We start from the raw sequence: 15,866 nt of genomic DNA on the forward strand, positions 1-15,866 counted from the left end.
CGGGTTATGGGCAGTTTCATTTCTGCTTACTTAGCTTTTCTATCTCCCTGCACTGGAGATAGAATCCCTCACCCAAGGAGATTCCTAAATCTGGTAGCTCCATTGTCAGGCCTTATGATACAGAACGTGGACAATGTGGAAGAGAGGGGGATGGAGAGCGGACGAGAAGGGAGTTGGGAACATGAGACAAGTGGGGGAAATGAGTAAGAGAAAAACTCCCAAGGGAGTAAAAAAAAAAAAAAAAAAAGATCGATTAAGAAGTGGTGATCAAAATTCATATCAAGCTGTTGATTATAATATTACTTAACGTAACAAAAATAGGGAATTGTTAAATCAATTCTAATCCATTTTAAGGTAAAATATTATATGGACATTACAATTCACTTGCAAAGCATTTCTAATATGGAACAATGTTGAGAATGTGATGCTCAATGGAAAAACATAGCATACATACATACAAATGTCCACGCCCAGTAATCCATACAGCTATACACATTCGGAAATAAACACAAAAACATGCATATGCAGAGAGCTTGAGAGAAATGAAAATACTCCAAAATATAAAGAGTAGTTACCTACTAATCTTGAAGCTATGGTTTTAAATATTTTTCTGTACTCTCTATTTTCAAAATGTTTCTAATTAATACAAATTACTTTCAATATAACATAAAGATGTATTATTAAAACTGATGGACTAGGCTGTGACAGCTATATTGTAAAAGAAGAAATAACCATAGATTTTTATCATATTGCATACAAAAATCTGTCTTTGCAATTTAAAGTTGAGGCATTAAAAAATTATCTACATTTTTTCTCCAGAAGGAAATACACTCACATCCCAATTTTAATTTGCTAGTCTGAACAACAGAACAAAATAAAAACAACAAAAATAAAAGCATATTCTATAAAAAACAAAAAAAGTTTAAATATCAGAAATTCTATTTTCATGGTGAAATGTGCTAGTTATGAAGATATAGGCTCATATGTCAAAAAAACTTGTTTTTTAATTGCCATTTTGCCACTGTAGGCATTAATGAGTTTAACAGAAATACTGATTAATTGAGTTCCAGTTGGTACAATGCCAGATGACTGAGTATGCTAATTCCTATGACAGTTTACTGCTTGAAACATGAATTTAATTTTCCTGATTTCATTAATCATAACTGTTATTTACCATATAACAGTGTAACCATTTTCTTCTAGTGAGAAAATTCCATTTTCATGGGTCATGCAGTATTAAATCCTATAGTCTGCTGACTTTCTGAGTAAAGACAAGCTTTCTGTAGAATTTTTACTGGTGGGGTATTATGTAGACATCCTTGACTTAGAGTTCAACTGCATTTACTATGACACTTTGGAAACGTTGTCTTGTTTTCTTGCTTTATACTTGCATTGCCAAATCTGTAAGGGTGAGATAAATATTGAATCCCAGAAGTATCTCCCTACTACTGAGTTTCATGATATCAGTATATATTAATCAAATCTTTTTTTTTTTATATATCTAGACAAACATTACCAAACTTTTATGTCATTCACATCATACTGTGATATGGTTTGGATCTGTGTTCCCACCTAAATCTCATATTAAAATGTAATCCCCAATGCTGGAGATGGGGCTTGGTGGAAGGTGACTGGACTGTGGAGGCGGTTTGTAATGGTTTAGCACCTTCCCCCCGGTGCTCTTCTCATGATAGAGTTCCCGTAAGAGTTGTTTGTGTATCACCTGCTCTCTCTCTTCTTCCTACTTGGGCCATGTAAGACATGCCTGCTTCCCCTTCATCTTTTGCCACGATTGTAAGTTTCTTGAGGCTGCCCCAGAAGCTGCTATGCTTTCTGTACAGCCCACAGAACCATCAGACAATTAAACCTCTTTTCTTTATGAATTACCCAGTTTCTGCTACTTCTTTATAGCAATGCAAGAACAGACGAATACATACTACTAACATGCTGTCCTATGAGTTCTTAATTGGTGAGGAGAACTGCATGGGGATGAAATGGAAATCATGTCATAAATGCAAAGACTGTCCACATCATGCTGCTCTGGAGCCTGAGTATGGCAGACTGTATTCTAATTTGCCATATTTTATAGTCTTTTTCTATGGTGCCCCTCCCTGCAGCAGCAGCAAACGTCTGCACCCCAGTGAACTCCTAAGTGCCCACATGGTCAATGAAAGCTGGGAAGATAGGGTATGCTGTTCCCTCCAAAATCTTTCAAAGCCTATGTTTGCTTTGCCACAGCATCTTTCTCCCTGAAGGAGACCGAACATATTACAGATACAGGCTACTCCCTCAGGCTGGGGTCCAAAGTTAACAGGACAGGCAACAAAGCCACAGCTGACCCAGCATGGACACGAGTCATGAAATGAACACTTGTAAGCTACTCAGACGTGGAGGTCGTTTGTTACCACAGTGTAGCCTAGCTATCCTGACAGGTACAAAGATTCAAGTAGCATTTGGTAATTTTTTATTTGCACAGAGAAATTTTTGTAATGGCATGACAATGATTAGAAATATATATTGAGGGCTTCTTGTATATCCCGCACTTTCTTCGGGAAAAATAAAAATTAAAAATGACTAAGACACAGCTCTTTAGTCATAGAAATAACTAAGACAAGATTGTCTACGAAGTTAGTGTAAAATGATGGGATAATTACATGGGCTTCTTGAACAAAGTGCCGAAGTTGTACAGGAGGGAATAATTAATTGATACAACCTAGGTGGTAGAGTTACAATGGAGTAATCATTAAACTGGGCCTTTAGCATTAGGAGGGTTTTTCCTAATTAGGGAGGTGAGAAGGACATGGCAGGTTAAACAAAACTACGTAAACAAAGCTCTTAAGATTTAAAGAGATTGGCCTATATTTGGAATAACAAGTGAAAAACAAAAACTATGATGGTAAATCCAAGCCAGATGGGACCTTGGAGAACTTCTGGACAAATATCCCACCTATATATATGAGGATACCTAAGTCCAGAAATAGTCGATGATTTGCTTAATATTACATCACTGGAAGTGCCAGAGGCATCTTCCACACCTGTTCTGTTTCTATGCTGTGCAGAGGTGAAGTTTCTGGTGGGGCCAGGTGGAGTTCACAGAGCAGAGGGTGGGACATAGATGGTCCGAATAAGTGGAATTTTAATACACTTCTTAGATTCCTCATAATCTTCAAATACCAGGTGTGATGATCCATTTACAAAGACGATTTTGACAGAGATTCTATAGGTAAAAATGTGAAGAGAGATCCAGTGGGGGAAAAGGATACAGCACTAGGCCAGAGTGGAAAACAGCTTATTCTTTTATAAAATACCTAGAGTTACCTTTGTTAACTGAGAGATTATTTGATATAAAACAGGGATTGCTTCAGTCCTTAAAATTGATCAGCCTTTGGCTTCCAGCCAATCAAATAAAGCCTACATTGCATGGTGAGTTCTCTGTATAAAATTGTTCGGCATGGTGGGGTCTCTGCACAAAATTGTTCTGCACACGTGTTCTTGGAAAAATTAGTGATTATGTGTTGATGTTTGCCTCTGTGAAGATAGCAATTTGTGACTGCCCAACTGAATTTTAATAACATAGTCAAATCACTTAGACCTTAGCTGTCTCTCACTAGACGTAGAAATCGAGGCTTTTTGTCAATTAAGTAATTTTTTGACTCTCTATTTCCACTCTTTAAAATCATAATTCAAAGTAAAAGTTATAAAATATTTTTCTTTGATATAGTCCACACCATGAGGATGGGCCTTACCAAACCCTCAGGATGTCATTAATATGAATAAAAACTTCAAAGGCTCTTCTTTTGAGAAAAATGCTTAAAATATTTCATGCTTGACCTTGGTTTTATAACAATGATTTAAAATGAACTCTATGCTATTTCTTACCTTTTTAATCAGTTTTTAATCTATGTTTCATTTAAGCAATATATAAATACTACTCTATCTTTAGATAATAATTCCAATCATTTGTAGAAATGGAAGGCCTACTTAATTTTGAATAAAAGTGCGTAGAGCAAGGTGTTAACTGTATAAATGGACTACTTTCAAGAGTACTCTTATATTAATAATTTTCACCAAGTTCTCAAAGGCCTATTTAAAACATTACCTTTTTCTATGTATTTAGTGCTGTTATAATCCTAAGAACTTTTTTTCTGTTTGTAATACCCCAAATAAAACAGTTCATAAATGAGATTACATTTTCAACATGACTTTGGATGTTACACTCCTGTATAACTTATTTAGGATTTAAAAGCACTGAATCATTTCTTCTAATGTTTTTGGGAAATAACATGACTTGCATGTTGCATTTTTGTTTCTGTAGAATGCTCCAGTAGGATCAGGTTTATCGTGACAATGTAAATCTGTGTATTTTACAAATGGATTTGGTGAGTTGGATGAAGTCAGTTTCGGCAGTGGAAGCAGAATTAAAGTATAACGACATCAATCCCTTCTACTCCACACCTTCATAGTGCTATGAACTATTCCCTTAAAGATCTTATTATAAGTGAAATTTTACATTATTTGTGTGTTTATGTGATATTCATCTTCTCATCCATGCACATTCAATCAGAAGCTCTGAGTACTATGATTCAACCTATCTCTACTCTACACATGCATAGCACTGTGCCAGACATAAAACAGGCTCTCTAAATATGTGCGTAGCAGAGGAGTACATGGGAAAGCCACCCTTCAACTTCTCAAGTGAACACCATTCAATCCCAGTCACTGGTGAGTCTTTCTAGTTTTCCTTCAACACCTATCCATGGCAACCTACATTCACTTGGACTATTTTTTGTCATTTTTATTCTCTATAATATTTTAGGTCCAGAAATACTTTTTATAAATATCTTTGGAAATATATCATATTTTGTTTACAGATGTGTAGTAAAGAATTTGGCTCCAATCTCAGAAATGCCTGGACTTTGTACTTGGTTTCTGGGAGGAGAATCTTTGCCATACTTTTATATCTTCGTTTACGGCAGGAGCTGGCCACAGCTGGATTTCAGGGCGAGGCTAACTACATCTAACAATCTTAGTGTGAAGTTGGGCCATGCCAGAAAGACCAACCATGTTATTTATGGTGGTAGATTTGGTTTACACAATGTCAGATGACCTGAAGACTGAGTTCAACCATATGGGCAATTAATCAATGAGTCATGCCTACATAGTGAAGCCTCAGTAATAACTCTGGACACAGAAACCTGGGCAGTCTTCCCTGGCTGACAATCCTCCCTGAATATTGCTGCATGCTGATGCTCAGAGGTCAATGAATCCTGACTCCACAGGGAGCAGGCAGGAGAAGCTGAACATTTGGAAGCCTTCTGGGTCCAGCCTCAGGCATCTCTTCTTCAGATGATGTTTAACATACATTCTTCTTCTGTAATAAACTATAACCATGAGTGTAATAGCTTTTCATGAGTTCCATGAGTCCTTCTAGTGAATTTTCAAGCCTGTGGGTGGTTTTGGGAAATCCAAACTTGGAGTTTGTTTGAGGAGTAAGAATGTACTTGTGGAGGGTCATGCCCTTGGGCTTTGCAGTATGGTTAGTTCTGGATAATAGGTCATGCTTTAAAAAAATTGCTTTCATATTGATCCCCTTTGAAGCTTCGAATCTAATACATATTAACTCCTCATTTGATAGAGCAGGCAGTAGATAGGTTGAGTGATTTATATGAAAGTAGGAACAGCACCAGATCGTGTTCTCCAACTGCCTACTCTGTTTCAGTCAGACCATTGTGAAGTTACTGAGAACTCTGCCCTCGGGAAACGTCCAGAAAAACAAAGATCTTTCAGAATTTCACCACAGCCAGCAAATATAGGGCAATTTCAGTTCATTTTTATTTTATGATATATTAAAAAAATTATCAGTCAAAATGGACTCAATGTTTATATGTTACTAAAACAATAAAACTTTTCCTATTTGAATGTAAGGGTTTGTTAATATATTTTTTTAAAATGTACTTGAAGTTCCTTCATGCAAGATACCTTGTACATAAATTACTCTGGTGGCCTGGATTTACCAATGATATCAGAAAATATGCATATGCATTGTTAACCATATTATTCATCATATATGAACATAAGAGACACTATTATTTACATTCCATTAATTTTCACCATAATCCTGGTAATTATTATTTTTATTATTCTTAAGACCACAGAACTTTGTAAGATGAACTAAATGCAATACATGGTAATAGCAAAGTCCACATTTTGAACCCAGATAAGTTTGAAGGGAGAGAGTAGAGCTGTTTTACGCTGCAACAGTTAACTCTAAACATAGTTTTCTGGTGAATAAACATCTATTCTCTAAGAAAAACATACAATCATGGAAAGATCCAAAGTTCACTTCAAGTCCAGGTTAGCACTAGAAATCTAGTCTCTATAATATAGAATTATTTTTAAAGTATATTTTCTAGTTGATATACTTCATACAAAATGAAATGACAAATGAAAGACAAAGCGTGGAAAGCATGACAGATATGTAAGTTTTCCTTGTATGAACTGCTGCTCTTAATTTGCTCCTCTCCCCTCCTTTTTCAGTATCAGTTGTAATGCCAACTTCTAGTGAACTCTAAAACAGGACGTGGCTTTCTATCATATGCCAAAAACACACCCTTTAACACACTGTCCTTGGTTCCTTCTTGACTCCTCACCTGCTTCTTGGCAACGATGTTCACTTGTCTAATGTGATTGCAGTTGTTCGTGGGTTTCTAACGGAGACCAACGCACTGTGTACCTGCACTTGAGAAGATCATTAAACCTTCCTTTGTTCTATATGAATATTTTATCTTGGCTAGCACAACTTCTGGACTCCACAACTCTGACAAAAGTAAAATATGAGCTGTCTTAGCAGACAGCATTGCTCATGGTGAAAATAACCCTGACTGGTAAATTGCATCTGACTGGGGGTACTATGAATGAACAACCTATAACATTTGAGAAGCCGTAGATTTGGACTCGTGAGGGTTGTGCCTTTGAACCTGCATATGATGCCTCTTGGGAGAATTCTGAGATTTAACTCCATGTGGGCATTACTTGGGAACGGCTCCTATGGTGTGTGGGTTTCTGAGCTGAAGTGACCTCACGTTCATCTAGGTGAAGCTTGTTGTCTTGGATATGTATATGGCTCTCCTGTTACTTGGAGGTCCAGAGAATAGGGTTTTTTGTTTGGTTTGGTTTTTGTTTTGTTTTGTGTTTTGTCTGCTATAAAGATTTTACCAAAAGAAATCTCCTAACTTTTCCACTGGCCCATTGAGCATCCTGTCTGCTTATCTTTCTAAGTGTGCTGATTACAGATGTGACCTATGAAGCCACTGGCTTTTAAATATCTAATGGAGCCTAAGAAAACCCACAATGGAAGTCATAGCATCCAACATGCCTGCACCAGGGTTTCCTGGCTCCTGGAAAGTCAATCTTTGTACCCTGGCTTAATATCTGTTTTCTGTGATAAATGTGTTTATATCTTGTGGAACATCTAAAACAAACACAATCATTCCATGCCCCAACCCTTGCTTGCTAAATCAAAGTTTTCTCTCCCACGTGCCTTTCTTTTTGCCATCAGTGAAAATATGCTATCATTTTTTTCAACTTTTTAATCTGCCCTGCTGTGAATTTAATCTAGTTCTCTATTGCCTTCTACCGCTACAACATCATAGCAGGTTTTTCTAACTCTTTTACAAATTGTGACACGTAATTGCCTTAACCTACTTCATACACAGCTTCCACTTAGGGGACTATGATGACTTACCATTGCCTCTTAGAACGAATTTACACTCTCCTTGCTGTCATCCGCCCAAGGGCTTCCACCAGGTGACCTCACTTTGCTTCCTCAGATTTATCCTCTGATATGGCCCTTTCATTTTCTCTTCCTGAATTTTTCTCACTTGTCTTTCATTACATTCTCCTGGAATAAGTGTTCTTTCTCATAATTCAAATGTGAGCCTTTCTCCAGAACTCAAAGTTCACCTTTCCCAGAGCTTACAACTGTTTGCTACTATAAAATTCACCTTATCCTTGAGATTTTCAGCACCTGTATTTATGGTATATTTTACGTAAGCTAGAATTTCCTTATACCTGGCCTTACTATATTTCTCTATTTGCTGAATAAACCAAATCTCTGAATATTTCTTTGATTATTTGTATTCTACTTGCTTTTCTATGCAGGAATTCAAATGATCTCCAAAACAACTGAGTAAGGGAGGCTAGGAGAAATGATTATGTTTCTTTTGCCACTGAGGAGATTACACACAGAGAAGTTAAATGCCTATCACAACAGCATTGCCTGTCCTCAAAGGGCAAGTTAGGGCAAGTGTCAAAATCTCTTGGTCACTAGTTTTATGCTATTATCACTGTGGCCTAGTTCATTCCAGGACCTATAGCAAATTACATTTGTCTAGGGATTTTTAAACAGCAGAAATTTACAGTTCACAGTTCTGGAGGCTGGAGATTCCAATATCAGGGTGCCAACAGATTTGGTATCTGGTAAGATTTGCTTTGTCTCTGCTTCAAAGATGGCACCTCCCTGCAGCATTGTCACAATGGAAGGAGAGGCAAGAGAGATCCCTCAAGCTTTTATAAAAGTGCGAAGGTTGGGCGTGGTGGCTCATGCCTGTAATCCCAGGATTTTGGGAGGCCAAGGCAAGGGATTACTTGAGGTCAGGAGTTTGAGACCAGCCTGGCCAACATAGTGAAACCCCATCTCTGCTGAAAATACAAAAACTGGCTGGGTCTGGTGGCAGGCACCGGTAATCTCAGCTACTCAGGAGGCTGAGGCAGGAGAATCGCTTGAACCCAGGAGGTGGTGGTCGCAGGAGTTGAGATTGTGCCACTGCACTCCAGCCTAGGCTACAGCAATGAGACTCTGCTCAAAAAAAAAAAAAAAAAAAAAAAAAAAGGGTGCTAATACCATTCATGTGGGTAGAATCTTCATGACTTAGTCTCTTCCCAATGACCCCACCTCCCTGCCTCTAAATATGATCCACATCAGATACTGGGCTCCAACATTCAAATTTTACGGGGACACCAATATTCAGACCACAGCACCCTGTTTACAAAAATATAATCTAAGCCTGACATCAAACCTTGCAGTAGGTTGTATGTTTTGTTCACTTCAGCTACTGTAAGTCACAAATATTCTAACACACACGCACACACTTCTCATATATGCTCAATGAACAAAAGAATAACATACATGGTCTCTAATTGAGATTTTTTTTCATTTCAAATGTTAAACTACCCAGAAGAGAATTTTCTACTAGTTTTTCTACTTAAAAATTCTACAGTCTTCTATTATTCATGATGAAAATAAAAAACAAACTTAATCAGAAAAACAGTTTAATTTCTTCCACTTCTTTTAGTTTAAAAGATTGGTATGATGACTATAAAACTGACATGTATCCTTTAGAACCTTATGGAAAAATGATCTCCAGAGGTTCAGAGGTCTGATTCTTTTTCCTGAGGCTGCAGTCTAGGTTTGTAGTAAATTCATAAGGCAGAAACAAAAAATAAACAGGTTTGCAAATCTTAGTGAAGATGGCCCAGATAATATTTAAGTAAACATACAAGATTTTCACCTCATTTTTAAAGCTCTTGATATTTAAAAAAAAAATGTGACCAGCATTTATGGATCACCTTTAATATTATAGGAAATCTCTAAATGATAAAAACAGAATAATAATTCAGAAATACTCCTTGCTCATACAAACCCATAGACTGTTGTTAAAATTAAACTTCTGTGGGAATCATAATTCAATAATTTGGACAATATTTGTTGAGCTCTTTTCCTATGAGAGGAGAGTGGTGGTTGGGAAAGACGATGCATAGATAGCCACAGAAGGGGGCAGGTATGTACATTTATAATCGAAAGGTGCAAAGATGAAGGTGGGATAAAGCATGAGAAGAAGGAAGAAAGTATGAGAAGGGGTTAAGGAGAAAGAGGGAGGAAGACACTTTCTTTTTTTTTATACTTTAAGTTTTAGGGTACACGTGCACAACGTGCAGGTTTGTTACATATGTATACATGTGCCATGTTGGTGTGCTGCACCCATTAACTCGTCATTTAGCATTAGGTATATCTCCTAGTGCTATCCCTCCCCACTCCCCCCATCCCACAACAGGCCCCGGTGTGTGATGTTCCCCTGAGGAAGACACTTTCGACTGATGAAGGTGCCCTATTGGGAGGTTGGAACATTATGTTAATTCCACACTCCCCCCCTCTCCTAGTAAATTAAACTATAGGCACCATCGTGGTTAACTAGATGTTATTATAGCTCTTCAGTGTCTAAAGAGCTATTTGTTATACAGAAAAATTTCCTAGACATTTTCCTAGTTTTGGCCAGACTAAAATTAAATAAGTCATTTATTTGTATACTTACTAAAACAAGAAGTATTGCTCTACGTGGTCTTGGACTTCTGTTCTGGGTGAACAAGCAGCTTTTCCTTTGAGTTTTGGCTGCATGACATCATCTGCTTTAGTTTGGTTGAGGTACTAGCTAATCTCCTAATTTGTCAAGTAAGATATGCTTTGATTTTATTTCTCGGCATATGCCAAGAGTGTTACTTTGGTAACAATACTCCACACACTATTCTGACCCCACTTTCTCATCATTTGTTCTGTGTGTGTTCCAGCTCAGGCTCAGATTCCTTGGGTCTAGAGGCACCTCTGATATTTAACATGTTGGAAAATGACAGACATGAGTCATCATCTCTGTCCTCAACTATCAACCAAGTAGGGACAATAAGTTACTTCTGCCTCACATCTCAGAGAGCGGTGCTTCAATGTGACATGGGCACTCAATTGTTAATCTGTAAACTCTGAAATGCTCTTGCTGGTATGAAACTGGGTTTGCAACTGAAGACATTCCCCCAGTCCCTGGGCGCCTTGCACAGCTCTGCCCGCAAGCGAGACTGTGAGGGCTCAGAGGCAGAGTCACAGGTGCTCTTCAGAGATGGGAGGTGTTCTGGGAAATCAGAAAAGGGGGACAATAGTAGGGGCAAGAGTTGAGGGTGGAGGTAAGGAGGAGGGACCAAGGAGGCATATACAGTGGGAAGTGGCAGGAGAATTCAGGTGCCTCTCATCAGCAAAGCGCCAATGTGTTATTCCTTCATGGATTTATTCACATCATCAATGAAATTCAGTCAGTCCTGAACGAGGCACTGTTCTAGGTTCTAATGGAGCAGTAAATACAACAACAAAATCTCTATTCACAGCTTACATGCTAATGGAGTGATGCTATTTGCTAGGTTTCCCTCATATTTCTCTAAAATAAGCGCCTCTTTTTTTGGTATACTGTAACTACGATTCTCATATTGCTCAATTTGAGCTGGAAACACATGTTATAGTATACTAGAATTATAAATAGCAATATTTACAAGTAATTGTCAAAACCACGTTAATTAACTCCTCATGTTTCTCTCCTGTCTGGGAATGTAATTAAAATAATGAAAACTGAAAGGAATTTTACCATCATCTGTAGTCAGGTTAGTGAGATAAATCACCACCACAAAACACAGTAATACTTTAAAAAAACAGTAAAATGTTTTTAAAAATTCTATTCATGAGCTTTCTTCCAAATAAGGATTATATTATTCCATATATAAACGTTTATGAATACACTGAAGATATAACATTAAGGCTTTAATTCACAACCACATACACATTTAAGCCTAAATGAGTAAAGCATTATTCCTAATTCTAGTTTTGTTGCCACAGATCTTGAACACCATTTGTAATTACCTATAAACAACATTTTAAAATAAATACTTCTTAAAAGGAAGCTGCTGTAAAAGACTGGCTGAACCCTGGGGATTGGCATTTCTGTCCTTTTAATGGAATACAGAACACTCATGTATTTCATTTACCATTGCTTAGCTGATATGGTTTAATAAATGGAAGCATTTCCAATTTGATTACCTGATATGTTTAAATAGTGTGTGCTTGTGATACTAATATTTTACACATTTCCTGTTGGGTGCCTGACTTGGTAAAGCATCATGATCTAATGTGTACATTTTTGTCTTTAAATGACCTTTTTAGTTCTGGTGATGACACTAGCCATTGAAAACACCTTACAGTCTCTTCTTTCCATCCCTCAAACCCAAAGTCACTATTTGGAATGGGACTCAGGAAATAATAAGCTTATAAGATTTCTATAGATACAGCTGCTCTCAAAGCTATTCCATAAAGTGGTCCTTGGCCACTGCAAAGCCACAGGGATTCTCCTGCTGGTGCAAACATACGCCAAGTGAGGACTCTTTCCTTCAATGACGCCTCACAAATCCATATTATGAAGGACTTCAAATCGGTATTAATCAACTAAATTTACCACGTTACTAGGACTCCAGTTCTGCTGCAAATCCTCCTGCAAGACATGGTGATGTTTTCATATTGCCACTGGACATACGCATGTATGGATTTGTAAGTACCACCATTTTCATGGAAAACCATCTTGCTTATACCATAAAAGTTGTGAGTCAGCCAATATTTTTAATTCTGTGCATTAAATGAAGGCACTTGTAGAACTGCTGTTTAGTTTTTATTTTACCAACCAGTTTTTAAAAAATATTGTAAACATTTTGATTGATTGATTGATTGATTTTTTTCTACTATACTGTTTTTCCACTGAGGGGCGGAAGTAGGCAGAATAGTTCACTGGTCTTTGGTCTTGCCAATTGTATACATAGACAGAAGAGTGAATTAATCCATGAATAAATTAATAACTAGCTAGCCAGTGTAAGAAGCAAGACCATACCATGAAATATCTTGAATGTAAGGAAAACCATGACCAGTCTAATAATTACCACAGACAGCAGGTAGCCAAGGAGGACAGACTGGATGTCTCTTCTAGTGAACTTTATAATACCCCAAATTTCCATTCTTTTGTTTTGAGGATTCTTATTCAGGAGTATTTACCCTTGAGTCTTCCTGGCTATGGTTTAAATAACTAAACAAAATATATCTGACCTGCTGAAGAGGGTGCCAGAATAAAACAGATATGTTTTAATGTGTCCCAGACAACACAAGGCTAGTGAGAGACCTCTAATCCTCTAATGAAGTGTGTGGATACCTGAAACCTAAACAAAAATTTTAATCTATACATATATCTATATATTTATATATCTGTATCTATGTATAGTATCTTGGTTAATCTTCACAGAAACCTAGAGCCATGTACTACACTTAACTCACGCAGTTGTTAATAATAATAGCTGCTTATGTAAACAGTGACACAGGAGCCCTCCTCCCAGGGCCAGGGAGATTACTGTATATGTGGAACATGACTCACATTCCAACTGACCTTCCCTCAATTCTAGGCCTCCATTTCCAGGATTGAAGAAGCATGGACCACTGGCCAGATCTTCCTTAACCACTCCCAAAACTCTGTGTCAGCTCCGCCTCCTGCCCAGACACGCTTAGAGCCAATCTTTCTATGTCTTCTCTGGTGCTTATGTCACTATGGGAGACCAAAGATTCTCAGGTCACACACCTCATCCTTCCTGCTCCAATCCTGATTTGGCCCTGCACCCTGTTCTGTCCCTATCACCATTGCCCTAGCTCTCATGATGCTTAATTCCGTGCATGCACAGTATTTAAGTTATCCTAGCACTTTCTGCTTGGCAGAAATCACAGCCCTAATTCCACTCCACTCTGCTGAACCCACACCTGGTGCAGTTGGATGTGCTGTGCCTGGAGAAAAAAACCCAGAACAAGGATGGGAGGCATCTCCATTTAACTTTATGAACATTGCTCTGAAGTGCGCCTTTTCAGTCACCCTGCTTTCAGGAGAGATTTCCTTCTCACCCAGAGACAATTATTTTGTGCCTTCCTTTCTCCCTAAAGCCTCCAGTAGTGCCATCTGAAGGCCACAGGTCCCTGCTGTGCAGATGGTCCACACAAGGGCAGCTGGGGGACACCTGTGAGCTGATCCCATGCCACCTGCATCAGCCAAAAGGAAGGGGCTCTCTCATTCAGCATACACAAAGAACACTTACCAACACCACCGATTCCCAAATGCATACCTGCAGCCTGAACCCTGTCCTGAAATGTGGATTTGAGTGTCCGGCGGCCCACTAAGCTCACCCAATAGGGACCCGAATCTCACATGCATATAAACAAGTTCCTAATATTTCTCCTCAAACTCATACCTCTGCAATCTTTCCATCTCATGAATGCAGACTTATCCTTCCTAAAAGCCTTGGGGGCACTCCTGACCCTCTGCTCTCTCAACCCACATCCAACACATCAGCAATTTCTGTTTGCTCTACCTTCAAAATATAGGTAGAATCTGATCAGTCCTGTTTCATGGCCAATGTGCTCATCCAAGCCACCATTTCCTCCAGGCTGGACTGTTACCATCGTCTTCTAATTGGTGTGCTTGCTTCCGTCTTTCCAACATCCTCCCTGGCCAACACCCCAGAGCCAAAGTGACTCCATTACAACCAAAGCACATTACTCTTCTGCTCAGAAGATGCCAATGGCTTTCCAACTCTCTTGAAGTAACAGCAACAAGCATATTTACACTGGCCTCAGGGTCCCTTCGTGGCTGCCACCCTGACATGACCTTAGGGACCTGGTGTCTAGTGTCACTCTCCTTGTTCACAAGCCACGAGCTCCAGCTCTACTTATCTCCACATTGTGCCCTGAAATTCACAGATGTGCTGCACCCTGAGGCTTCTGCACTAGGCCCTCCACCTTGCTGTCTCTCTGATGCTCTGCCTAGCACTGCATGCCTTCACTCAAGGGTCTCTTTCTCAAATTGTGACACACCACATTCTCCTTCTCTGCTTCATTTCCCTCCATGGCATGTATCACCTGTGGCTATACTACATCCTGTATAATAAAATTACTTATTACATAGAGACTGATAGTTCTATGAAATTGACTTATTTTGTTTACTCCTTTTCTCCAATCCTGTCCTGCCTTCCTAAAGTGTGTCTCACCTTAGTTTTAACTTGCATTCCCCTAAATGGCTAGTGAGGCTGGATGCCTTTGATATGCTTAACAATCTTTTATCATTTCTTCCTGAGAGTGCCTGACTTGGTTCACAGGTAGATATAAACCTATCTATCAGATATAAATAGTGAGAGAAAACATCCACTTTGTCACCGCTGAGCTAACTTGGGGAAAGCTCTGCCTTTCTAGTTGCCACAGCAGGAAAGGTGCACAGGTGTGCACAGCCAGGAGCCCGTAGGGAAGCCCGTCCTGGCAGGATCCACCCCAGCAGAAGCACTAGCAGGCAACACGGGGCCAGGGGTTTGATGTCAGGGAAGGAAGATGGGAGCTTGCCAGATTTCCGTATCAACTGCCACTTAATAATCACATTCCATGTTTTTATGAATTATCCTTACTGATCTAATTTTGTATCAGTAGTGCTTGAAGGGCTTAAAAATCCATCACCTAGTTTAAGGAAATATGTGATCTCAAGCATAATATAAGCAAAAGAGAGTGAGCTAGCTATATGTCATCTATATATTTTAAAACTACAAAAATAATACATAACTAGAGAAAAAGTATACAGAAATATATTCTTAAAAAAGTATGTATCTCTTCATTGCTTAACTGTAAGCATACCCTCTGGGTATAATCATTATTAAGTTATCTACTAATAACATGCACTCTATAAACAGGTAGATTAAAAACAGAAGATTACACATTATTTCACAATTTGAATCTTGGTTAAAGAGGTTCTTCTAGAAAGTCAAGAAGAAAATGTCAACCATATTTCTCTTTCTAGCATAATTAATAGTATACTGAAATTAAGATTATTTAATTGTATAAACTTGTTACATACCAATATTTCCACATTATACATCCTCATATTTTTTCTTTTATTTTTTCTATGTGATGATTTGTAGCATGTATGTAAAATGAC

The 15,866-nt window shown here is 38.3% G+C and overlaps 1 protein-coding gene across 1 annotated transcript in view; it reads right to left on the reverse strand.

Annotated features, from left to right (window-relative positions):
• Nucleotides 1-15,866, reverse strand: part of CSMD1 (CUB and Sushi multiple domains 1) — a 2,063,616-nt gene that overhangs the window by 936,301 nt on the left and 1,111,449 nt on the right. The gene's annotated exons all lie outside the window — the stretch shown is intronic.

The sequence above is a fragment of the Pongo abelii genome, chromosome 7 (genome assembly GCF_028885655.2).
Source record: "Pongo abelii isolate AG06213 chromosome 7, NHGRI_mPonAbe1-v2.0_pri, whole genome shotgun sequence".
NCBI lineage: Eukaryota > Metazoa > Chordata > Mammalia > Primates > Hominidae > Pongo > Pongo abelii.